Genomic DNA, 26,255 nt, shown 5'->3' with positions numbered 1-26,255 from the left:
TTATGTGAGTGATGTTTAGCTAAGCATTTTGAATCAGAAGAATTATTAAAACAACATGAAGAATACTGTGGTTTACATTCTGGTGCTAAGATCATTTTGCCTAGAGAGTGGAATAAGATATTAGAATTTGTAAATTATAAGCGTTCTTTAAGAATACCATTCACAATGATAGCAGACTTAGAATCAATACTAAGAAGAATAAGTTCATGTCAACCTGATCCTGAAAGATCCTACTCAAATGCTTATCAACTACAGGAGCCTAGTAGTTTTACTTACTATGTAAAGAGCAGTTTGGATTCCTATAAAAGTAAGCTAGTAGAATACATAGGGGATAATGTAGCAGATGAGCTTATAAAAACGTTAACGGAAGAAGCAATCAAAATAGCAAAAATATATGATACTTATACACCTATGACTCCATTATCTAAGGAAGAAGAGATATATGAATCAGCCACAATATGTCATATTTGTGAAGGAAGTCTTGAAGATCTACCACGTTTATTAGTGAAGAAAATAGAAAGCTTAAGGATTAAAATTGAGTATTTAAAGAAAAAATAAAAGAAGGAGCTATACACTTGGAAGAAGAACACCATTTCAAAATAGAAGACGAGGAGGATGGCAGCATAACAGAGATAAAAGAACAGAGAAAAGAGATAAAAGAAGTTCTAGTAGAATGTAAGAAAGTATATAAGAAGCTTAAAAATAGTAGAGTCATGTAAAACAAAAGTGCACGATCATGATCATTTAACAGGTAAATTTAGAGGTGCTGCTCATTCTTATTGTAATATAAAATATACAAATCCAAGATTTATTCCTGTATATTTCCACAATCTCTCTAGGTATGATGCGCATTTATTTATAAAAAGTTTAGGAGGTGGAAATGAGAAAGAGAAAATAGATGTAATAGCTAACACTGAAGAAAACTACATTACATTCTCAAAGACTATTCGGTATAAGGATGCAAAAGGAAAAGATAGATCTATCAAGTTAAGATTCATTGATTCATTCAGATTTTTACTAAAAGGTTTAGCAGAGTTAACAAAGAATTTAAAGCTAGGACAATTTCGAGAAACATCAAAGTTTTTTTCCAAATAAGAACCAGCTTGAATTAGTTCGTACTAAAGGTGATTATCCATTTGATCTTGTTGATTCTAAGGAAAAGTTAAAAGAACCTGTTCCATTATCTCCAGACAAATTTACGAACAGATTAACAGGAGAAAAATAAGTCCTGAGCGTCATAAGCATCATGTACGAGTTTGTGAAGAATTTAATTTTAAAAAAATACTTGAATTAACTCATTTTTATAATAAGACAGATGTTCTTCAACTAGCAGATATTATTGAAAATTTCAGAGATACAGCTCTTAAAACATATAAATTAGATCCAGCGTGGTATCTTACTAGTCCTGAGTTTTTCTGGGACGCAATGTTAAAGATGACGAAACAAAAATTAGAATTATTGACTGACTATGACAAATTACTATTTATAGAGAAAGGTATAAGAGGTGGAATCTCTCAATGTTCAAATCGATATGCAGTTGCTAATAATAAATACTTAGATAGCTTTGATAAGAAGAAAAAGAGTTCTTATATAACTTACATGGATGCAAATAATGAGTATGGTTGGGCGATGAATCATCATATGCCGTATGGTGATTTTCAATGAATATATGTTAATAAGTATAATGAGAAACACTTAGCGAAAACAATACTAGAAACAAAAGATGATTCTGAAGATGGTTATATTTTAGAAGTCGACTTAGAATATCCAAAGGAACTCCATAATAAACATTCAGATTTTCCCTTAGCTCCAGAAAACTACGTTAATAACAAAAAGTTTCCAAAGTTATTGACAACTCTATATGATAAAGAGCATTATATACTATACTATCAAAACCTTAAATTCTATTTATCACAAGGAATGAGGCCTAAGAAAATACATAAGGTAATAACTTTTAAACAATCAGCCTGGTTAAAGAAATATATAGATCTAAATACTAATGTACGGTCACAAGCAAAGAATGAATTTGAGAAGGATTTTTACAAGTTGGCTAATAATGCTGTTTTTGGTAAAACTATGGAAAATATAAGAAAAGAATGAATGTAAGATTAGTACATAATGAAAATTTGTTAGACGATTTAGTAGCTAAACCTAACTTTAAAGATAGAACGATATTCTCTGAGAATTTAGCTGCTATTAATATGTATAAAACTAAAATTGTATTTAACAAACCTATCTATGTAGTAACAACCTTCCACCGTCGTGCCTAGATTGCATGGGGATGAAACGATAATTGACGGTCGAAGATCGCTGCTACTCACCATTTGTAATGAGTAGGTTGAGGAGGACAGAAGTAAACCACATTAAATTAACTTTGAATTAAATCTTTGTATTTTCATAAATAGCGTGTAATACTGTTGTTGATCGTAGACTGTGTATAAACGCCAGATCACATATCTTAAGCATCTAAGAAGTTAACCACGAATAACTCGAACATAGCTGAGATACACATACCTTCGAGTAGATGATGCCTGGAACTGATGTTGATGTTCTGGAAGATGAATATCTCGCTGTCAATAGTCTGTAGAAGCTGACTATTGTTAAACCATAATCCACTTTAATGGTTTACTGAAATTAGTAGATCTCCTGATCTATTCGTAGACTGGAATCACAGCTCAATGGCCACTGTGATAGAAGTATCAGTGGTTCTCAATGTGAATACTCAACGTATGATGATCCACTTCTGATCGTCGTCTGACTGATCCTTCCAACTGATCCCAATCCTTTCGGACCATGAGTTTTTATACTCGGATTCCAGACATCCTGGAATTCATTGTTCTTGACTTTCTGTATATCTCAGCTATTGGTAAAACATTGGTTTCACCCGAATTACATCGTGATCATATTCTCAGACGAATAAATTTCTGCAAACTTAACGATTATGCCACAGTCAAAGTGTGTCAATGTTATAGTATTACAACTTGATGACAATTCATTCCTGAACCAAAACATTACAAATTACAAATTACAATAGCATACAAACTGACGACTTAGCGTCTAGCCGTAGCAAAACATAACATTCATCACATATACAAAACATTGATGTAAACACACAAACATACACACGTGTTTACGTTATATGACAACATTGAGTTTCTTTATTCTGACATAACATTCAATAATTAAATATGCTTCCTTTCCCAAAATAATATATTCCTAAATAATATCAATCGTATGTATCAACAGTAGGAATGGCAGTACTAGATATCTCTAAAATATGTTTGTATGATTTTTACTACAATGTTTTGAAAAAGAGATATGGAGACAATGCAAAGTTGTTAATGACTGATACTGATTCTGTTATAGCATATATAGAAGCAGAAGACCTTTACGAAGATATGAAAGATATGTATGAATATTTAGATACCTCTGATTATAAAGAAAACAATGAATATGGATTGAAATTAGTTAATAAAAAGGTATGAGGAAAATTTAAAGATGAATTAAAAGGTGTTGTAATAGAGAGGTTTGTCGGTCTAAAATCAAAAATGTATGCTATTAAAAACAAAGGAGATCAGGATAAACCTATTAGAAAAGCAAAGGGTATAAAGAAAAGTGTAATTATAAAAGATATAACATTTGAGGATTATGAGAACTGTGTTTTAGAAAAGAAAGAGTTATATAGAATACAAAATCATAGAAGAAAACAAGTTAGCTTTAAGTGCTTATGACGACAAGAGATATATTTAATATATCAAATGATGGTATACATATTCTAGCTTGGGGCCATTATAAGATAGAATTAAGGAAAGAAGATTTAATTCCCAAATTAAAAGAGTTATATGATCAATATGCTAAGAGTAGACAAGAAAGAGAAACACATTGAATAGAAGAGTTAAATTAGATGTAAGAGTTTTATGATTTTAAATATCATAAAACAGATGTTTATTTAGCTTTACTCCCAATTTGAATAAGGCATCATCCTTACTCTCCATTTCAAAAATGCATTTATATAATCAATCCACTTCTTATTATTAATATTATTGATAAAGATATGATGGTTCTTAAAACTGAAATAGTAGTCTAAATTCTTATAGGGTAATGCATTATTCCAAAGCTCGTGTATTTTATTAAGATGATATTTTGCTCTTTCATCAAGTTGAGCTTTTCCATTCTTATAGTCGATGTAAAATTCTAAAAACATTAGTTTGATATCATTCAATTCGTTTTGTAAGTCTCTAAATTCTTTTTCAGATAATTGTTCAGGATTTACAACATGATAAACAAACGCTCCCATTTTTTCTGTTTCATCATTTTGTTTGCTCATTTTATTCCTGCATGCTTTACACTCATCATGTCTTGTATTTCCATTTCGAGCAAATTTTTGGTATTGTTTTAATTCTCCACAAATTATACAATTTTTCATGATTTATTAAATATAAAATATCTAAAATAATTATTTCGTTTTTATTATAACTATATTGATTTCACTATTCGATTTACATGTGATAAAAGCCAATGCGCAGTGTACAATGCCCATTCTACTTCGGAGTTGTAAATTGTGTAAAAAATTTGTGCTATTCTTCTTTGTTTAAAGTTCAATGGTTAGTGGTAGATTTGTAATTTTTGGCAGTTAGGGGTTTGAGGGGAAAAGTGCGCTAGGATTGGTATCAATGATACTACTTAAGTGGTGAATGGCACCAATCACAGCTGTCCCTGTCTCACTGAATCTGCTTCGAATTTCTTCGACGGAGATATCGAGAACTTCGCAAAATAATCTTTTCAGCTCCTTCTAGTCTTCCTTTTCCTTCTTCAAATTTATGCCTTCCTAATCAACAACCGAATCAGCTAAGCAACTGGGGAATGTGTATTTGCGTTTTAATGGTTGCTGAATCGAAGTGTTTAAGGCATATGCCTTCATTGCATCGTGAAGGATATTTTCAAATATTCCTTCGTCTTACCGGCAAGACCTGAGCTGTTCCGTTACTGATCCTATTAACTTCACAGCGGTATCAATGTCCAAATCTCTTCTTTGTAGCAGTACGTTTGTCGGTTTTAAATATCCAAGAACCCTGAACATGAGCTCAGTAAGGAAACAAAAATCCTTAGTGGAGATCTGATGTAGTAAACCGGTAGTTTCAACTTTCATTGAGGCGTGTTCTTCACGGCAAGTTTGAATTGCCATCAGTGCACTTAATATATGAAACCTGTCGTCATGAATTACAATCACTGTGTCAAGATGTGCAGACCAACGTTGTTCCAACAATCGCTTTAAACTCCTTTCTGCGTAAGCTGCTGCAATGCGTCCTTTTCTGAAAAATTAATATAGTTGATGACAAATATCGAAGTCTTAACTCTTTCAGTTCAGGAATTGTGTCAATGGTTCTACAAATAACTAAATGTAATTGTTGATTGAAACAGTGAACAAACAAAATGTTCCTCTTCAAATCCTCTGACAAAAGAGCTTGCATTCCATTTTTCTGTCCACTTATGACAGGTGCTCCATGGCAGCACTGTGCTATTTTCGTGTCGGTTTTGAATTCTACTTTTCTTAAACAATCTAAAATGGCCTTCTTAATGCTGGCAGCATCTTGTTTGTCCAACTTCATAATAGCTACGCACCTTTCTTGCACTTTAAAATTCACAAGGTACCTAATTGCGACAGAAAAATATTCGATTCGTTGCTTGTCTCTGGTTTCATCTGCAAGTAATAAACAAAATGTGCTTTCGTTTGCTTCATTTACTATTTTCCTCTTAACAGATTCTGCCATGAAATGAATTATCTCATTCTGAATATCCGGACCAGTGTATGTTGCATTGACAGGGATAGCTTTGACAATTTCTGCTAATTTTGGATCTTTACGAATACTAAATTCAAAGAAATTTAAGAACAAACCACTTGATTGTTTTCCGAGTTGCTCACACCCAGAATCTCCCGTAAAGGACAAATGATTTACAGCCAAGAATTGAATAACTTCCATCACACTTTTCACATAGTACCTATTATTCATAATTACATCACTACACACCTTCTTCAGGACCGTTTCGCCCGAGTCCTTGCTCCAGGTATTAAGCCACAGCGCGCCTATGAGTTTCAGAATCGGCGTGATGAGGAAATCCCTTATTTTTCTCGGTTTCATGCTTCCAGTTTCTGAAACCATTCTGCACAAATGAGGGATCACTGTTTCTTGACGGATATTTCCGGCATGGGAAGCAAAAGGGAGCATCTAACATAACAGAATACTCGAGCCAATCCCACGTTTTGTACCATATTGGACGAAATCGTCGAATTCAACCAGAAATGCTGGAACCTGGAAAATTTTCAAGATGCTGCTGAGCGGGTTTTGTATCGCCAAGGTTTGATACATGGTGGACATCAACACCAGTATGGTGGAAATCAGATGTTTGACGTTTAGTTTCTTCTTGACCTTCTACACATGTTGAAACAGATGACCCTGCTTCTGAATTAGTTTCATTTTCGATAACTTTTGCACCAAAAAATGACTTGATGGATGCCTGCTTCATATTTATGGCGTTATAATAGTCAGTAGAATGATTGGAAACGTCTGGCGAGGTACATTTGCCTGTAGTTCATTTTCTACTGTTTTTGTTTCCTTCTGAAAATTCGCTAAGCACTCTTCTACTTATTATTGCGCGCAATTATAATGGTGTGTGACAAAATCTTTTTAAAGTAATAGGTCGCTGTTCTGCTGCCGTCTTGATTCTTTTTCTCTGAATGCATATAAGGAATTAACGTTCTCATCATTCCGTATATTTGTAAACAAATCGTGAAACAAATGGTTCGGGGCAACTCCGAAAACACAAAGTGAGCCGATGCAAACCGCTATTTAGAAACATTTTACAATCATTGGTTTATTTTCGTGGGTGCTCCCCGCAAAGACTCAAATCAGGTGAAAAACAGCATTGTTGCTGCTTTTACAATAAACAAAACTTCCGAATTCCCCACTGATTTTTTTGTATCTGACTAATCTAAAGGCGCATGTACGTTTTCTCCAAATATCACAGTTTTGGTACTAGTTTCATATATGAGACATGCGTTTTCCTTGCACTGTAAGGAACATGGACATGTTGCATGTTTTACACGTTAATTACAGGCACACGTGGGACATGTACTGTCAAGTCGGCAAAACGAATGTTTTTTTACATGCAATATTACACATGCACAAGCCAGGCACTCACATTCATGTAACATAGCCTGTTTTCGGGTCAATTTTCATATGGGTATTCTTTCGAAGGGCATCTTGTCCAACTCCTTGAATGTTTGTCGTGGTTGTGATTCTTCAAACTCTTGGAATGAGGAAAAGTAATACATGGGAGATTATTGAGTATATCTAGCAATAAGAATAACTGTTGTTTTTCGTAGAAATATACGCCACGTTCAATTTCATTCGTTAGTAGTCTAGTAGTAAATGCGCGCTAAGTTCAATTTTATTTAGTAAATAAAATCAGAAGAGTTTCCTATTTGGGATTTGCTGAAACAATTTGAAACTTCTGGACAACGTCCTTTTTAGAGCGGGCAAAAAATATTTTAGAGCGGGCATTGCCCGCTCTAGCCCCTCCCTGGCTACGGGCCTGGTATCTGGATATCTCACAACGAAATATATACTCAGAAACAGGCCTCCAGAGTTGGTTTGAGTGTTTTCTATTTGCATCTTTAAATGATATATGTATACACTCAAGCCCATATTCACGAATGGGCGTCTGATTTCCGGACTCAAGATGACAAATTTCTAGGGGTGAGTTTTTAAAGAACGAGATTGAAGTATGGTATGCGGAGAAAGAAGCTGCCTACGAGAAAGAAATGTAGGGAACTATACTGGAAACAATGTTCATACAAAAGTGGGGCCGAGTTTTCTTGTCACACGGTAGTAGTAAGAAGAAGCTGAGAAAATTGCTTATTGGCTTCTAATGTAATCCACGCATTTACTTCTGTAAGCAATTAAAAGAAATATATATCAATTCCGGAAAAAGATTTCAGGATATTTTGCTTCCGCTAGCACAAATATTGAATACAAAATCAAAGCGTGGACTAACAACTTCTACGTGAAATAAAAAAAGCGAGAGATACTTGGTGTTACAATATTGGTAGTAGACAGGCCTGTGCTGGCCCACCGGGACACCGGGACATGTCCCGGTGCGCCCTCCGAAACATCTCATTATAAATAAAGGTACAACTTTGTATATATATATATATATATAATAAATTCTTACATTTGTTATTGCTAAAGAACTGGTGGTGAATACAGCGCGCTCTTTACATACGGCGCCCTCGCGAACCACATCAAAAATAAACAGTTTTATTTATTCTTCTGTATGGCATAGTTCTGTACAATGAATGCATACTATTACTGTTAGTGAAGAACCCGTGAAAGGCACAATGCGTCCTTTATGTGAGGCGCCCTTGTGAAACCAAATCAAAGATAAACGGTTTAATTTATTCTTCAGTATGACACAGTTCTATACAATAAATACTTACTTGGGTAAAGAAACCGTGAAGAGTATAGTGCGCCCTTTATGTAAGGCGCCCTTGTGAAACCAAATAATTTATTCTTCGGTATGACACAGTTCTATACAATGCTGTTACTGTGGGTATAGAGACCGTGAAGAGTACAGTGCGCCCTTTACGTAAGGCACCCTTGCAAAACAACATCAAAGATAAAAGTTTAATTTAATCTTCTGTACATTGGCGGATCCACGACCACGTGGGGGCGGAGGGGGCGACCGCTCCCACAAAGTTCTTTTACTTCCAGTTTACTTTCGGAAATACAAATATTGTCTTTTCAATCTGGCCGATCCAATCTGTGTGACAAGCCTAGCAGAGTCTAATCAAAATGTATGGTACTTAATACAGACATATTTGAATTGTGAATACTTCTGTCCCTACTTCCTTGAGACTGTCACCATAAGCCGCAAACGAGCGAGAATGATTTATTCGTTGAACGAACAGCTGTAGGAAGAAGGAAAGATGGATCACTAACTAAAAATGTATATTTTAAAACTATGTCCTAGAAAAAAAATGATGTGCGGATGGAATTCAAAACCCGAAACTTCAATTACGTTTACCTTGAATAAAGAGAAATATAGAATATTCAGCGTTCCTTACCGAAAAGCTCTCTGAATCTGAGATGAGACTTTTCGGTTGGTTGATTGATTGATATGTTTCTATGTCGTTTGTCAAAAGCGATGCTTTACAGAACGAGAACTAGAGTTTAAAGTTGGATCTGAACCACTGCAATGCGTTCTATGTTCACTTACCTTGTATCAAACCACAGAACCTCATGCATCAAATATCAAAGGTACGTCCGTTAGCTACTACATCAACAAAGAACTGTGACTTTTGGGGTTCAACACGGAAACATTCATTGTGACTTTTAATGGCATTTCATCTTTTCTTGGGAAATAATATCTTATTGTATCTTATTGTAATCATATATAAAGAAGTCGTCCTGATCTTCGCACAGGCTATAAACTTGAAATTCGGACAGTAGATAAGATTTTCGATCTAAGGTATCACTAAGGAAGGATTTTTGGGAAATTCAAAGAAAGGAAGGGGGAATGGGGTGGGAATTATTTTAATAAGATGATCATCTCTCCGAATCCCTTAAGGTTAGAAAACTGAAATTTGGATTTTGATTTCTCATTTAAAATAATGCGTTTCAACATTTTTTGATACTTCAGTAAAATGGGGAAAAGAGGTGTATAGAAGAAGGGGCGGGGATTGCAATTATCATAATAAGATATCAATATCTAAGAATCTTTGAAGGTTAGAAACATGGAATTAGGTATATGGACTTCTCACTTAAAACAATTCAATACATATTTCAGCGTTTTTGTATTATTATTATTATTATTATTATTATTATTATTATTATTATTATTATTATTATTATTATTATTATTATTATTATTATTATTATTATTATTATTACAAGATGCCTATATCTCGGAATTCCTTACGGCTAGAGACATGAAAGTTGCTAGTTTGATTATTCATTTAAAATAATGAAACATGTATTTAAGCATTTTTTTTACCACTTAACGCAGTGGTGCCCACCCCCCCTCAACTCCATGACGCACCCCCCCTCAATTGTCTATCCGTAGGTGTTCTTCCATGAAAAAAAAATCTTTTCGATTAATTTTTACACACCCTCAAACATATTTATATAGATTTTTAACCCCCCCCCCAAATATTTCAATGACGCAGTTTGCGTCATAGCCCCCCCTTGTGGGCACCCCTGCTTAACGTACAGTAGAAGGGCAAAAAAATAGGTGGGGGTTGACTAAAATGCCTTGCGAAGTGTTTGAATTTCATGACAGCGTTTTAGCTCGATTCAATTATATGTATATGAAAGACACAGAAGGGAGAATGCGAAATATTGTGCCACAATACACGTAGAAGCATTTTCTACATTGTACAGGGCTGTATTCCGAACAAATTGGGGGTCTGGGAGCGAAATCCCACCTAGGCGAAGGCTACTATAATATAATTTTATTGTTGTTGTAAGCATACATGTTTCTAAATGCTGCTTTTAAGAAATTAATTAATAGAGCCAATTTCCAATCCTCTCTTCCTCGTCTGGTCTAATGTTGTTTTTTTTTTTTTTTTTTTTACATACTCAATTATACCACTGCAAAAGCAGAGTATTCGCAGAAAATACTCTATACGGTGCTTGTAGTCCCCGGTTTGATTCCCGGTGAGAGTATACTTCAACAAAAAATGTGGTTCGGGTTCCATTACAATCAATAAGTGCACGTCTCCTTTAGCCGTCATGTCACTACCATGGAACGTTAAGCTCAAGCAACAAATCAAAATACCCTATGTATAGAGGTCTACACTTTTGTAATAGTGTCCTATATTTGTCTTCTTGCTCTCTCCTGCTTAAGTTAAAAATTCCTGAATGTACCAGAAATTGAATTCCTTACACATTCATCTTTAAATGCATCAATTGAGTACAGTTGGGAGCTTTTCTTGAGAAATGAACTATTCCATGCACACATAACGTCAAGGCTTATCAATGACTCCCCAACTCCTCGTGAATCCTGGGTTCTATACCAATCATATAAATGTTTTCTTCACCTTTGATACATCAGAAGATTTTGGTACGACTTATGTAGCCGCAATCTTAACGCGCACTTAAGAAAATGTCAACAATGTTGATAAACTGAAATCATGGTGAAATATTGAGTTTAGCAAAACGAAACGTAACGGAAATCCAACATCTTGCCCTCAGGAAATGTTCTTTCCATAGCGCCATAGATCAAAGATCAGATCAGAGAGACAGTGAAAAAAATGTCATGGATAGGGGTCGACGAACGGAACATAACCTCAAGGCATTCTATTGGATAATGAAATTAATAGTTATGTCAAACTTCATGTTTTCTTGCGATCACTTTAGTGAAACAAAGGGAAGCTATATTTATATACACAGAGGAGATGGGAGAGGCTTCGTGGCAGATAACAGATGACACATAAATTCCATCGTCAATATAGTACTTTGTGTAAGTACTGTGCAAGACAGTGCATCTGATGTATGTCGCTAAGAGTGTGAAGTGAATTATGAATTATTATCGCCACGCCTCTGAAACGGAAGTTCGTATTTAATTTAACTCTAGAGAAAGAATAAACTTTCAAAAAAAAAATCGGGTCACAAAATATAATATGAGAATCAGGTTTACGCCCCCCCTCTCCAGCCCCGGATTCATATGTGTCCCATTTTTGCAAATTAAAATTCTGGTCACTTTTAGGCTACCTCATCTTCCAGAAAGCGAACCGCACCTCCAAACGATACCTCTGGATCCGTTAGTGCTTCTGTATGGCACAGTTCTATACAATATACATACTGTTATCGTTGGAAAAGAACCCGTTAAGGCACCCTTGCAAAACAACATCAAAGATAAACGGTTTTATTTATTTTTCTGTATGGCTTAGTTATATAAAATGAATACATGGCGTTACTGTGGGTGAAGAACCCATGAAGGGTACAGTGCGTCCCGCGCATAAATCACCCTGCGAAACACCACGTTAGAGGGAAGTGGTTTTAATTGTCCTTTTGTATATCAGTTCTATATAGTAAATTCATATAGTCATTGGCGCAAATCCCGAGAGGATGAGGGGGACATGTCCCCAACCTTGGAACTACGGAGAACTGTCCCCCCAATAATTCGATTTGAAATGTGTTTTTGGAGGAGAAATGTGATGATTTGTGTCCGAATGCCATAAAGGAAAGTGAGATGAAATTGATGTCTCTTGACTTGTTTCATTTTTTTAAAAAAATCGTATTCTTTCATATTTCAAACTGAACTTCGTATCCTGGCGTATTTACGTCGCATCAATCTGTATTAATTCAGCTCCCGTTACTTGGACACAAATTGCAATATGTGTCAGAAAAGAATATGTGCCTCTCCTCATGCTGGAAAATTGTCTCAGCTGTAGATAGGGCACAAATCCCGAGAAAATGGGGGGCCTGCTCCCCAATTTCAATACATTAAATGCGTCTTTAATTATTGTTAGTCTATTTATTTAATTCTTGTAACGATTCCTATAATGCTATTGAGATCATCATCATTTTTCTCAAATAATAGTATTCTTGCGTCATACATAATTGATTTTCTCTCTTCATAGTTTTGGAAAAGTCATTATTTAAGTTATTATAAAATAAGTGTCCTAAAATTTAATGCGGTCTAAGTAGAAGCATACCAATTACAAATATGCATGTATTCAGATTTCAGAATAAGTTCATGGCACTGATTTGTAATATCTACATCGCCTGATATATAATATACATGTTCACATCAGAAAGCAGATTCATCTGAGTCTCATCTGCCCCTTCGCCACCAAAAAAGGCCTCAAATCTGCCCGTCTCCCAATATTGAAGACAACTGTGCTCCCCCAGTTTCTTTGGGAGCCACCCTTGCACCGCCACTGCACTTGATCCGATTGTACACTAAGGCGCGCTATACACTATAGGATATATCCTAGGAAATCTCTTACGATTTGTCCTAGAGTCAAAATCTCAACGTGTATGCCATCAGATCGCATGTCATTTCCTGTGTTCTGAACGATCCTATGAGATTCCTCTTGTTTAGAGCACGCTCTATTTTGGAAACAAAATTCGTAAGATTTCGATTTAAGCGACATCAGGTGATAGAAAGTGAAAAGAAAACAAGTGAAAACACAACTGATGTTTCTTTTGATCATGCAGGATTACTTTAGGTGTACCACTTGAAATAATTGTTGAAATATTATAATTTATCACTGTTTCCTAAATGATTTGCGTTGACTGACTTGAAAATTATTCGCATAGCATACAGTGTTGAATTCAGACATTTTCACGCGGGGGGGACTATGAACTCCTCGGGGAAAGGGGAGTTTGCGTGAAGTAATTTCTACATTTTGTGATTGAAATTTTGAGTTTCTCCGGGGGGAATGAATTTTCTTCGGGGCAGAGAATCTCCCGGGCTATCCCCTGAATTCACCCCTAATAGATACAATCCCTCAAGGAGACCATCAAAAGCAATTATTGATAAACTACAATTCTTTTACGATTTGCGTACAAATACGGGGGCCGGATATATAGTATAAATACTATAGTGCAAAAACGCAAACCAAGTTGTGCTAGGTGGCCTCTGGAAAGTACAAATGCTATCTAACCGAGTCACAGCAGGGCGTAGCGGGGACCCGAGCGTCAGTCAGAGGATATGCGAGCGAAGGAAACAGGCGCGTCAGTGAAAATGAGTGGGTTTCGGCAATGATACGAGTTTGAATAGTAATTGTCATGCTATCGTGGTAGTAGTGATCCACTTGTAAACATAAACTATAGCTTCTGTAAACTATACAGAAATAAACAGGTGGTGGAAAATAGTATCACCAGTCATCTTTCATATGCACTCACTTAGGTAAATGCTTCGCAGAAAGGGTCCAGAAGTAGGCAAAACATGCAAAATTTACAGGAGAAATGGAAGATCCAAGTACTTAGACCTAACACAACCTAACTAAATCTAACCTAATGAAATTAATGAACTAAAACTAACCTAATATTAATAGAAGTAAGCGAAATTCTATCACGTTTTGAAAATTAGCTGGAGCCATATACTAATATAATCTAACGTAACATAACCGTACCTAACCTGGACCAGTCTAAACTAAACTAATGCAAATAGAAACTATCGAAATTGTAACATTTCTTAGAAAAATTAGCTGGACTCTTTCTGCTAAACATTGTCTCTCACCTATTTTACCCGTCGTTAAAACATTTATAATGATTTTACACTAGTAACCCTACAATTGTAAACATAAAATACAGCTGTATTACTTTGTATTTAATTCTGTTGTTTGCAGAAATTTGATTCTTATAAACATGTCTTTTCATGCAAAGTATTAAATTTTATTTGTAAATCTTCTAAAATGTGGTGTGCCGAAAGTATACCAGCACCCTTCTGACATTTATGTTTTTTTTTAGAGGTATCCAATTTAACAATATAGCGCCTGGTATTAATATCAGTAGGATGTGCAGTATGGTTAGCATAGTAATTCTTCAACTTTGTACTTTTATTAAATAGAACTATTTCACAATGTTGATAAACGTCATTCGGTCAGACAAAAAAACACTTCACGTGTATGGTACAAAAAGGGTAGCATTTCCTACAAGATATGTCATAACATTTTTCCGAAGATAAATCCTAAGATGTTTCCTAGGATTAATCTCGTAGTGTATAGCCCGCCTAATGGAATCTATGACTAAAAATAATGGACATTCACTTTTGCGCAATTTCAATCTGACATTTTGTTCTGGAGTATAGCTGTTTTTGCATCTTTCCGAAAATTTTCGGGTGGTCATCGCTCCGAGGCATTTCTACACCCAGGTTGGTCTATACTTTTCTTTTTATCGTGGGGACAGGAATTAAATCTTCCAAGACACACCTACACACACACACACACACACATATATATATATATATATATATATATATATATATATATATATATATATATATATATATATATATGTATATATATATGTATATATATATGTATATATGTATGTATAACGTAATCACGTTTGTATGAGCGCCCTCTTGGTAGACTTGTCCACCGCCCTCATTAGTAAGCCAGCACGGGATCTTTGTGGATGTTCGTGATACTGTAGCATCCTTAGTTTGTAACAAAATTTCAGCCTTTTTTATATTATTCTAAAAGTTACAAGAGTGTAAAGATAAATAGTCCACTAAGTGTGTTCGTGTAACGTTATTTTTATTTTTATTTTTACCCTAAGAGTGTCAAACACGAGTGTCCCCTAAATAAATCTTATCTACCTCACTCGGGGAGAGGGCTAGAAGATTCAAATGACACCAATGTACAATCACTTACATCTGTTTCTTTTGTGGCTCCATCTCTGGATCACCCTCGGCCTCAATAATCTCTTCCAGTGACTGCTATCTTGATGTTTCCTGTATAACACCAACGTGTCGTGATCTTAAATGGTGCCATAAGCCAGTCGTTGAATTTCGATTGTGGATAATACTTCGACAGTAATTGCATTTTGAAGAAACACCATCATTTTCATGAGTGAAATGTTCCCATATATTCGACTTTCCCATTGTAAATACTTCCCGAAAATATCTCTTCTTGCAGTTCTCTTATATAGTTCGAAACAAGCTCTGCGTTGGTAACTGATATAATGAACGTCGGTTGGGTATTCCTCATAACGAACGAATGCTTCTCCCACTAGGCCAACAAACATATCAGAAGTGTTGATATCGTAGGACACGTGTCCTTTCTCTAAACAACCATCTTTTATTGTTACCAAAATATTCAGTCACAGCGAATATGAAACCACTACCGTATCAGCAAAAGCGAGTAGGAGATAGCTAGCTAAAAGCAGTCTCAAATAGCTATTACGATTAGAACACGCCGCATCAGCGAAATAAGATACTATTCAATTTCAGTCAGGGAGTAAAGCTTATCTGTATGTAATGATGCGTTTCTTTTCTTTTGTTTATAACTTCAATCAAACCAGACAGGGAAGGAAATGTTGCTCTTTCGCAACTTCAAATTTCTCTTCAGTTTCGTTTTTCAGTTTAGTTTCGTCCCTTCGTGTTCCATCTCCAAACTTTGTCCTTCTGTTTCGATTTTTTTTTTTCGTTTTTCGAGAAATTTTTCGTTTTCGAAAAAGTATTTTTCGAAATAATGTGGCCATACTCAGAGATGGTGTTCCTTATTCAATACCAGTCTTCCTTCTTTTTGGGGACTGAGAAAAATCGCAAGATTTGCTTTAGGAACCCTGTGAAAACAAATGTGAAGGATAGACGTTCTCAAAAAGTAATATTTGCGTTACGATGTGATATCTAATATCACAAACTAAAATGCAATTTCTTACTTCCGTTGACACATAGAGATGTAAAATTTTATAAGAAATCGAAGGCCGTTCTATGCAAAATCGTTTTTACGTATTATTAGAGTCATACTGAAGGAATGACTACTGCAGGAAATATAATGGTAGTCCAGATGGTAGTCGAACCCTTTAGTATGGCACTAATCACATGTTAGAACGACTCTGAAGAATTCTCAAACTTTAGGGAATTTTTTTTTAAAGTTAATATTCAGGAAACACCGAAACTTCCTTTTCAGCTGGTACCACTGTTTAAATTGTACAATTGTGCGTTCGATTATTCACTGTTTAATTTAATGCTTTGTAGGATTTTTTTTTTTTTAAATTACAAACAAAAAATTAAACCTAACACAAGTGATTTCGAGGTAAGTAACATGTAGTTTCACCAATGAAGTAATAGTTAAATGGTGCTGGTCAAGTTTGGCACACCACACTTTAGATCACAGATAAAATTCAATACTTTGGGTGAAAAGACATATTGATATAAATTGATTTCTGCAGGCAACAGAATTAAATACAAAGTAAACCTATTATAATTTTAGGTTTACAAATGTAGGGTTACAAGGGTAACGTCATTTCAAAAGCTCTATGACAAATACAATTAGCGAGTGCATATGAAAGGTGATGTATAGATACTTTTTTTCCCCCCACTGGTGGTGTATAACTGCACAGTGCACAGAATCTGTATTTTATATTTAGAAGTAGAGCGTTAGTAGTATGAAACCATGACAAGTGGGGTTAACTTTACAATGACCGCTCCAGCTGGTATGCTCACGCAGAAACTAGAAATAATTTTATGAAAATGGATCAAAACTTTCCTAGGATAAAGTATACGTAAAGCCGCGTCAGTTCCCGAAGGAGCTGGACGCTCATACTTTCAGGGATTATTCATTGAGTATCTACGAACTTACCAAGGGGGTAACAAAGCGACTTTGATTTACTTATCGACTGATACGAAAATAAAACAGAACGTACCTGTACTTCATATCTGCATGTGTAGTGCCCTTGTACTTTATCTATGACTATATGTGTATAAGGGGGGGGGGGATTTAACGCATATCGCATGTCTTCTGCACATGGATACTTCTTACTATTGCACTACGTAGAAAATTTATGGTATTTCATGTAGAAGTGGTAATAGAACACAGAAGAAACGCAGATCACGACGTTCTCATGTATACTATTACCCTTTCCTAACCGGTCCATGTACCGTTAAGGGGCCCAAAACTAACCTAATATAACGTTATATTATATAATCAATAGAAAGAAGTGGAGAAGTTGCAAATTTCGTGTGGAAGAAATTACTGGACCCCCTTAACGGAACATTTACCCACTATACCCTTTTAAATCGGCCCTACCGTACTTATTTTTACCCAGCTGGGACGTGTATTATAAAGTTTACCCGACAAGTGTTATTGAAATTCGCGTATTTATTCCTAAGTTTGCGCCTAGTTTTCGAATAAAAGTAGGCCTATAATAAAAGCTACGAAAACTTTAAAAAAAATAATCAATTTGTACTTTGCATCAGTTAATCTGGGCTGAACATAAATACAGTGTTAACGTATAACATTTAAGCTACAGTGCATAAAACACGAACCAACTTGTGCCAGGTTGTCACTGGAAAGCACGAATGCTATCTAACCGAGTCAGGGCAGAAGCGCAGCATGGGTGCACGCATGGAAGGAGGGATGCGTCGGGAATGTTCTAGGATATAGATCCGCTTTATAAAATTAAAGAACTGTATTTTATGTAGCTCGTTTTGGTTCGTTTTCGTTTCTTATTCTTTTTTTGTATTTTCCCACAAAATAGTCGTTTCTTCCTCCTAAAGGCTTCTTTCGTCATTCCTATCATTGCTTTTATTTCTCCTTCACACTTCATATTATCACTAATAATACTACCCAGCAGGGTTGGCTGGTTTAAACCAGCTTTTTTTTTTCTTTTTTTTTACAACTGGTTTAAAGCAAAAAACGAAAAATATTCGTAAAATTGTAAGTGTTCGTAAAATCTTGGTGAACACACATTTGTGGGTTATCACGTGACACTTATTATTCGTATTATATTCAGACGTAAATTCCCCATTCTTTACTCAGAGAATATACTACAAAAGCATCTTTTTTTTATACGTTTATGAATGTTTCTTTTGTGATTTTTTTTTACAGTTTATTATTATTGTTATGCAATTGCAATCAAAGAAAAATTCTAAATATTGTTTCGTTTTAATAATGTTTACTATTGATAAAGTACATCGAAATATCTATTATTTTTTTTTGGGGGGGGGGTCATTTACTGAAATCAGAAGTATCTTTGGTATCTATTTATGTATAAATGGATCACAACCAAAGTGGATTCAAATAATTTTTATCTTTATTCACTTTTCTTACTGATATGCAAATTAAGTCATCGTATTTATTTAACTTGGACTAACAAAAGTCGTAGTGAACTAACTTGAACTTAATTAGTTCTTCTATACTGTGAAGTATTTTGAGATTGTCTATCTGTAATTCTGTATAATGGTTTCACTTGTGCAACTGTTTATCTTTTTGTCCTTCTCAAATGACTCTTGACAGTTAGACAATTATACAAGGTGTTTCAAAACAACAACCGACAACGTTTAGCGAAGTAATTCCTGATACGAAGATAAGACAAAAAGTATAGACCAACTTGGATGCACAAATGCTTCCTTTCGGAGTTATAGACTGCCGAGATCATGAAAAATTGAACTTTAGAGATCCATAGCTTCAAAACTATGGAACGTACAGTAGTCGGTTCAAGACTTCACTTAGATACTAGTAGTAGCTCTATCGGAATATCCAACTTTAAGAATCGTAAGGTACTCACGCTTCAATTTTTATGAAAGGAGTTTGGTTACTGGCATATAATCTAAAGTACTTACAAACTACCTCTATAAAATTGATTGCAGAAGTACCGCAGGATTCTGAAAGTCGGATATTTGGTTCCATACACTAGTTCCTAAGTGAAGTCTTGACCCGACTACGGTAGGTCCCATATTATTGTAGTTGTGAGCCTCTAAAATTTAGTTTTTCATGTTTTCGGTAGCCTAGAACTCCATTTGTACACCCAGGTTGGTCTGTACTTTTTGTCTTACCTTAGTGTCAGAAATCACCTCTCAAACGTTGATGGTGTTATTTTGAAGCACCCTGTATTATAAGTATGAAAAAGTCAATACAACGTATCAGGAGTCCATTGAGAGTGAGTCGGCAGACATATTACTTTTACTTCAAAAACTAAACTAAACCTGTCTTTTATAATTATGTTGTTGATAATGTTTTAGTCAAAAAGCTTGTCTCTATTAAGGATATGGGTATTACTGTTGATGCCGAGTTGTTATGTAATAAACATCTTTAATACGTAGTTTCAATAGCTAGAAGAAACTTAGGAAAAATAAAATAGATTTCAAAAGATTTTTTTCTCTTTAAAAACCTGCCTACTTTTATACTATGCTAACGTAAGAAGTCACCCTGAATATTGTACTACTATTTGGAGTAAAGGAGCCCAATACTTTAAAAAGGATATTGAAGTAGTTCAAAATTTGTCTGTCTCATTTAAAATGGAAATTAAAACTTTTATCAGAGAAAACTCATAATGAAATTAGGCATCTTCTTGGTCTGCTAAAACTATCTGAATGAAGAACTTTATTCGATATCAAACTCCTCCATAATGTTTTGACTGGCAAATTACCATTAATTAAGCCTGTTGGTCTTGGTATCCCTAAAATGGCAATAAGAAATTTTAAAATTTTCAAATATAATCCTAATTTTAATGATGCACCGATATATAAATGTTTGTCAAAAGCCAACAACTATTTACATATTGGTGTCTTTACTTATGGTTTTCCTTCTGTTCAAAGGGAGTTTAACTTGCCACTTATCATTTTTTTTTTTTTTTTTTTATGTTTTAATTACACTGGTTCTTAATTATCTTATCATTGTCCGTGCTTATATATTTTTTAATTTTGATTGTGATTTCAGTTATGTTTTAATTCAGGGATGCAAATAAGCAATACAATTTTACTAGCCCAAGGAAAAAGCTACTAGCCCACATCACACAACAGAAATCATTTACTTACCTTTGGTATGATATTAAATACTCGCCCCGGTTATTTGCATCCCTGTTTTAATTAATATCTGCTATTATGTTACTTTTTTTTATTTTAATATTATTGTATGCATGATTGTTTTGTTATTTTTGTACTATTCTTGGGAAGTGTAATTGAACTAAGAGGCTAATTTCCTGATACCAATTAAAAAAATATTTTTATTATTATCATTATTATTACCGGTATTATTATTATTATTATTATTACGATTAGCATTTAAATACCGTTTCTGACCACATGTAACTTCGTTCCCATTTATACGAAATACATACATCATATCTAAATGAAAGATAATATGGATGTGCATTGTCCCGTCGGTCTCAGTACTATTGTCACGTGATAGAGGCTTCCAAAATTTGGATGTTTGTGATACTGTAGCGTCCTTTGTTTGCAACACTGAATAGCAATTGTGGTACTGTCAGTTTTCGTGTAACACGTAAATTTGAAATATGTATCTGATGAAGACATTCGAAAAAATAAGAGCTGCAATGGCTCTCTGGTAGAGCGTTCACCTCTGGTGCTTGGGGTCCTTGGTTCGATGCCAGTCCGAGCCAAGTGAGCTTTGTGGTGGAGAAACACCGTGTGCATGGATTTTCTCGGGGTTCTCCCGTTTCTTCCCACATTCTTCATTCCACCATTCCATTCATTTCCCACCGTCACAGTTACCTTTAGTCTAGCCAGCATAACCGTGGGACGTAAAACTTAAAGATTTCATTTTTCCATTTTAAAAAGTATGACGTCGTGTTGGATTGGTAATACTGTTGTTGTGTTGGTACTGCGGTGTATATCAAAGAATTTTTCCCTGTTGTTTCTTCCTTCGCAAAGTGCCAGCGTTTTTCATATATTGGTCCAGAAGTTACACAGTTGTCTCAAACTCACGCTGTATTTTCGACCCTAATTTTGTGGGGAAAGTTGATTTTGAAGCAGTATGGCGTATAATCCCTTTAAGCTTCCCGATATTTCTCACTGCATGGCATTAAAACCGTGTAGAATTTCGAAATGGATTTACGCACTCCCAATTAAAAAAATAATCCACGAGAAGTTCTATTCAGAAAATATCGATTTTAGTGGAATATGTGTGTGTTGTGTGTGTGTGTGTGTGCAGGGTGTTTCAAAACAACAACAACAACGTTTGGGAGTTGATACCTGACAATTTTCATAGAGGGAGGTTAGCTATGGGCATATAATTTGAAGTACTCATCAACTACCTCTATAAAAATTGTTGCGGAAGTACCTCAGGTTTCTGAAACATGGATATTTGGATAGGGCACATACTAGTTCTTAAGTGAAGTCTTAATCTGACTACGGTAGGTCCCATAGTTTTGGAGCTATCGACCTTTAAAGTTCATTTTTTCATGTTTTCAGCAGCTTATAACTCCAAAACGAAACATTTGTGCACCCAGGTTGGTCTATACTTTCTGTCTTATTTTGGTGTCAGGTTTGGTATATATATATATATATATATATATATATAGTTACCTCGAATGTGGGTTTAAAGTCGGTCGAGAATAAGGGAGTGAGTTTAACTCCCTTTTTCTCCACTCTTTCGTGGTTTGAAAGATATATCACGTGATAAGTTTTGTGAAAATCATTTGTTTTCATACAATATGGAGTGTGTGTTCATATGGCTTTTGAAATCAGTCAGTGATGAAGTATTGAATCCTCCGCGACACACACACACACACACACACACACACACACAGACATCTGATTTAAAAAGTATGTTCAGCGAAAATTTCGCAAAAATAAAAGAGAAAATTCTGATTTCTATGAAACAGTTATATTGAAAGGATAAGAGGATGAAAATCACAATCTTTAGCATCACTACTAAGTTACATTTCATTTTATTAAGATATAGCCATGGGAAAGTTTGTAATTTGTGTTACATTGTGAAGAGGTGATCCCTCGAGTAATCTCTACCGTAACTCTTCGTTAGCGTTAAACTTTAGCTTAACATACTTTTGTGAAAGCACGCTCACTTCCTGTACGAAGGGTCTTTTTTTTTTCAGGTTGTTATGAATAACATTGTTTTCCCTTTTTCCTTTTCCATCGTCACTACTTTTTTTTTTTTATCATCATTTGCGTGTAGAACATTAAAGATAAGGTGCTACTTCATTAACTTTTCTTTGTCTTTTTTTTTTTTGTACTGTGCATAATTTACATTTTTTCGTTGATTAATGACTGATCTTACTCTATAGTACAATATTTTATTGCAGATGATGCTAGTAAAATTTATTCTTTAATTTTCTATCCCTTATTTCAGGTTTTTTGTTAGTATTTAATAATGGAAGAATGTAAAGTGCATTATTTCAGCAGCAGTGGAAGAACTATGTACAGGGAAGTTTGTGTGTATCGTTACTGAGAGGAATTTACACAGGAGCATGTGAAGACTGTGTAGGTACTAAAGTATTCCTTGGTTCTGAAATTAGCTCATTCAGTGTCAAATCGACGCTCTCGTATGTCTTTCCGCTTTCAAATTTTGTAACAGTTGATAAACGATTTTTTTAGCTTCCTAACTATGTTTTGCGTAAGTTTCGGAAGTCTTGTAAAACAGCTTCGTCCGTCCATCTGTCTGTCGACAGCTATCAGAACAAAAACGATGCTGTAAGAAGTAACGAGATGATTTTTTTTTCAATCAATTCAGCGTCCGAAAGATATCTCTCTTCCGTTAACACTCTATTCAAACGAGAAGTGGTTTAGATTAGTCATTTCCGGTTTCAACGTTTATCGCCATAAAACCAAAACGGTAAAAGATATCGACAAGAGGTTTTCTACAAGAATTTAAACTGAAATATAAAAGTAAAAAGTAAAGAATTCCGTAAAAAAAAGGGTTTTCTTTATATTTCTTAAGTTTATACACACGCATTTATATATATATGTACAAGGGTCGTTCAAGGTTGACCGGGATTTTCGTACGTAAATAATCGATGAATAGCCGGATCATAATGAAATTTGCGGGTGACGTAATGTATTCCTTCTCGAGTAACTAGCGCCCGGCATGACGTATTTGGCGCATGCGCAGCAGTGGCAGCGAATATGGCGGCAAGCAGTGTGTCTGTGGAGCAGCGGTGTATAATGAAATTTCTTGTGAAGGAGAAAGTTAAACCAGCTGAGATTTTCAGAAGATTGTAAGCACAGTATGGTGAACAAACGATGTCACGGAAAAGAGTGTATGAATGTTCTGAACAGTTTCGCGAAGGACGGAAGCTGGTGACAAATGAAGCGCATGGACACATTCGCACGACTGCAGTCACACCAGTGAATATTCGCACGTGTTGAGCAAATGATTCTTGAGAACCGGCAAGTAACAATGTGGGATATTGCTGCCGAGGTAAATATCAGTGTCGAGAGTGTTGAGACAATCATTCACGACCACTTAAACGCTTACGCAAAATCTGTACAAGATGAGTTCCCGCCTGCTGACATTTGATCAAAAGTGGACATGCATGACGGTTTGTGAATAGCTTCTGAATCAGTTTCGAGCTGAAGGTGATGAATTGTTGCAATCCATCATCACGTGTGATGAAACATGGTTGCACAATTCAACCCCAAAGACCAAAAGAAGCAGTATGGAGTGGCGGCATAAAGATTCCCCGCCGCCCAAGAAAAGCAAAACGCAGCCGTCCGCTGGAAATATCATGGCAAGTGTCTTCTGGGACATGAAGGGTGACTTTTCATGTGACTTTTCTGACAAAGAGAGCGCAATTAATGCCCAGTACTACTCCACATTGTTGAGTGGTGCTGTATGAAAGTCCATTCGCAAGAAAACACCTGGGATGTTGTCTGGTAATGTCATTCTTCTCAATGACAATGCCCGCCCTCACACGGCCAATGTGACAACAACAACTCTGGCCGAAATGCGCTGGGAAGTTCTGGCCCATCCCCCCACAGTCCAGATTTAGCTCCCAGTGATTATCATTTGTTTGCACCCCTTAAAGACCATCTGGGAAGGAAGAAATTCATAACAGATGAAGCACTGGGAAACGATGTTCTCCAGTGGCTACGAGAACAACCAAGTTATTTTTACGCCAAAGGAATCAGGGAGCTGCCACCTGAATGGCTGACAAATTGAATTAATTTGGATCTATATAAAGATACCCTCCAAATATTTGCCTCCTATAAAAATATCTGAAAACAATTTTGTTTTTCCAACATTTAAAGAACATAAAACTTTCAAAAGTGGATGTATATTGTTGTGTGTTTTTTCCTCTCAATAAAAGCACATTGAAAGAGAGGTTCCAACCGACAGTGTTCATTAATCATTGAAGATCCTTTTGTGGATACTTTTGACAGAATTGAAAGGCTTGATTTTAAATAATTATTTCCGCCTGCATCCTCAAACGTTTTGAATAGTACTTAATTTAGTAGCTCGAAAGGTTGCTGTGGACTTGAAGAATGCTACTTTTTTTTCGTTTCTTTTGAAGTTCGATTTGACACGGGATGCTCTCAATGTAGTTGATAAGATTTTGTATATATATATTTGGTTCTTAAACTGTAATGCAATTTGTAATCTTCTATTAAGTTTATATTATTGGGTATAATTTGTACGATTCATGCAATATGTTTGTTCTATCGTGAAGTTCCATGTTATTTAGACCTCTACAATTCTCAAATTGTACAGCCTCTATGCTGAAGACCTTAGACTTTCTCGAAACAATTTTAGCCGACATTTTGCTTTTGACACTGTGTAGTGTTGGCACGTAACGTAAACAGAAACAAAAAAATGATTGTATGCAGAGAGAGAGAAAGCAGACATACTGTGCCAAGATTCTAATGTATATCAGAATAAGATATTTCCACACAAAACTGAATTAATGCAGTCTAAAATTTTTCTGGGTATTATTTCAGTTTTATTCTATACAATTAATTAATAATAGTTAACAATATTTATTGAAGCATTTGCAGTAATAAGTTGATCACAAGTGATTAGACGTTGTTGTGTCTTGTATCAAAACCAAACACTTCCTTGTAATTATCATGTTGGTGATCTAGACTAGCGAGTGTCTTCCATGTGGGTAGCGAATGGGTCAGATGTTCATGGCGCCTAATTGGATTACATATATAAAAGAAAAGGAAGGATACACAGAAGACAAGAAAGATTCGGAACATATATGACTTACACGGATTCAGCAAACCGTCAACTCAGGGGGGAAAAGGTAATGAAAAAGCGTCCAGAAGTATGGTGCTTACTTTGCTTTTCCTTTCCTTAGCCTCGGTGCGTAAACGTGTAACGTTTAGCTAAAAAAAAAAAAAAAAAAAAAAAAAAAAAAAAAAAAAAAAAAAAAAAAAAAAAAAAAAAAACAATGTTTTGACCCGCGGTACGTTATAAATTGCGAGTCACTGCTCTAGACGAAAACAGTACTTAGGTTTATTTACATGAGAACTAAAAGAACATAACACGTCACGTAAGAATATTCAGCGAACATGAAAACTTCGTTACTGAATTCTCTGTCTGTCTCTCGCTCTCTCGCTCTCCCTGTGTGTGTGCGTGTGTGAGAGAGAAAGAGATTTGCTAAATTTTCAATTTTGAGTCCTCCATTCGATAGGGCATCAAAAACTATCTCCGAAGTTAATAAAAATTTTCGCGTCACTCTTACCGTTCCTGAGATATTGGCCAAAAAAGTTCGGACTTCGGGAGATTTAAGGAGCCATATCTTGGGAACCGTAAGTCATAGAGAGATGATATTGATTTTGATCATTCAATTTTGAGCTCTCGAGACCGGAATACA

General features: G+C 35.3%; 1 protein-coding gene across 8 annotated transcripts in view; it reads left to right on the top strand.

The window, feature by feature from the left end:
- Window positions 1-16,606: 16,606 nt before the first annotated feature.
- The window catches only part of LOC145691073 (zinc finger protein 711-like), a 57,866-nt gene continuing 48,217 nt past the window's right edge, over window positions 16,607-26,255 (top strand). The window contains exons 1-2 of one of the 8 annotated variants that reach the window (XM_081766729.1): window positions 16,607-16,774; window positions 22,790-22,920. The gene's annotated coding sequence lies outside the window, so the exon portion shown is untranslated. The other 7 variants (XM_081766730.1, XM_081766737.1, XM_081766736.1 and 4 more) reach the window with 7 other exon arrangements.

The sequence above is a fragment of the Thermobia domestica genome, chromosome 7 (assembly GCF_964235325.1).
Source record: "Thermobia domestica chromosome 7, izTheDome1.hap1.1, whole genome shotgun sequence".
NCBI lineage: Eukaryota > Metazoa > Arthropoda > Insecta > Zygentoma > Lepismatidae > Thermobia > Thermobia domestica.
The sequence above is the reverse complement of the archived record's forward strand: the minus strand, read 5'-3'. Positions and strand labels throughout refer to the sequence as shown.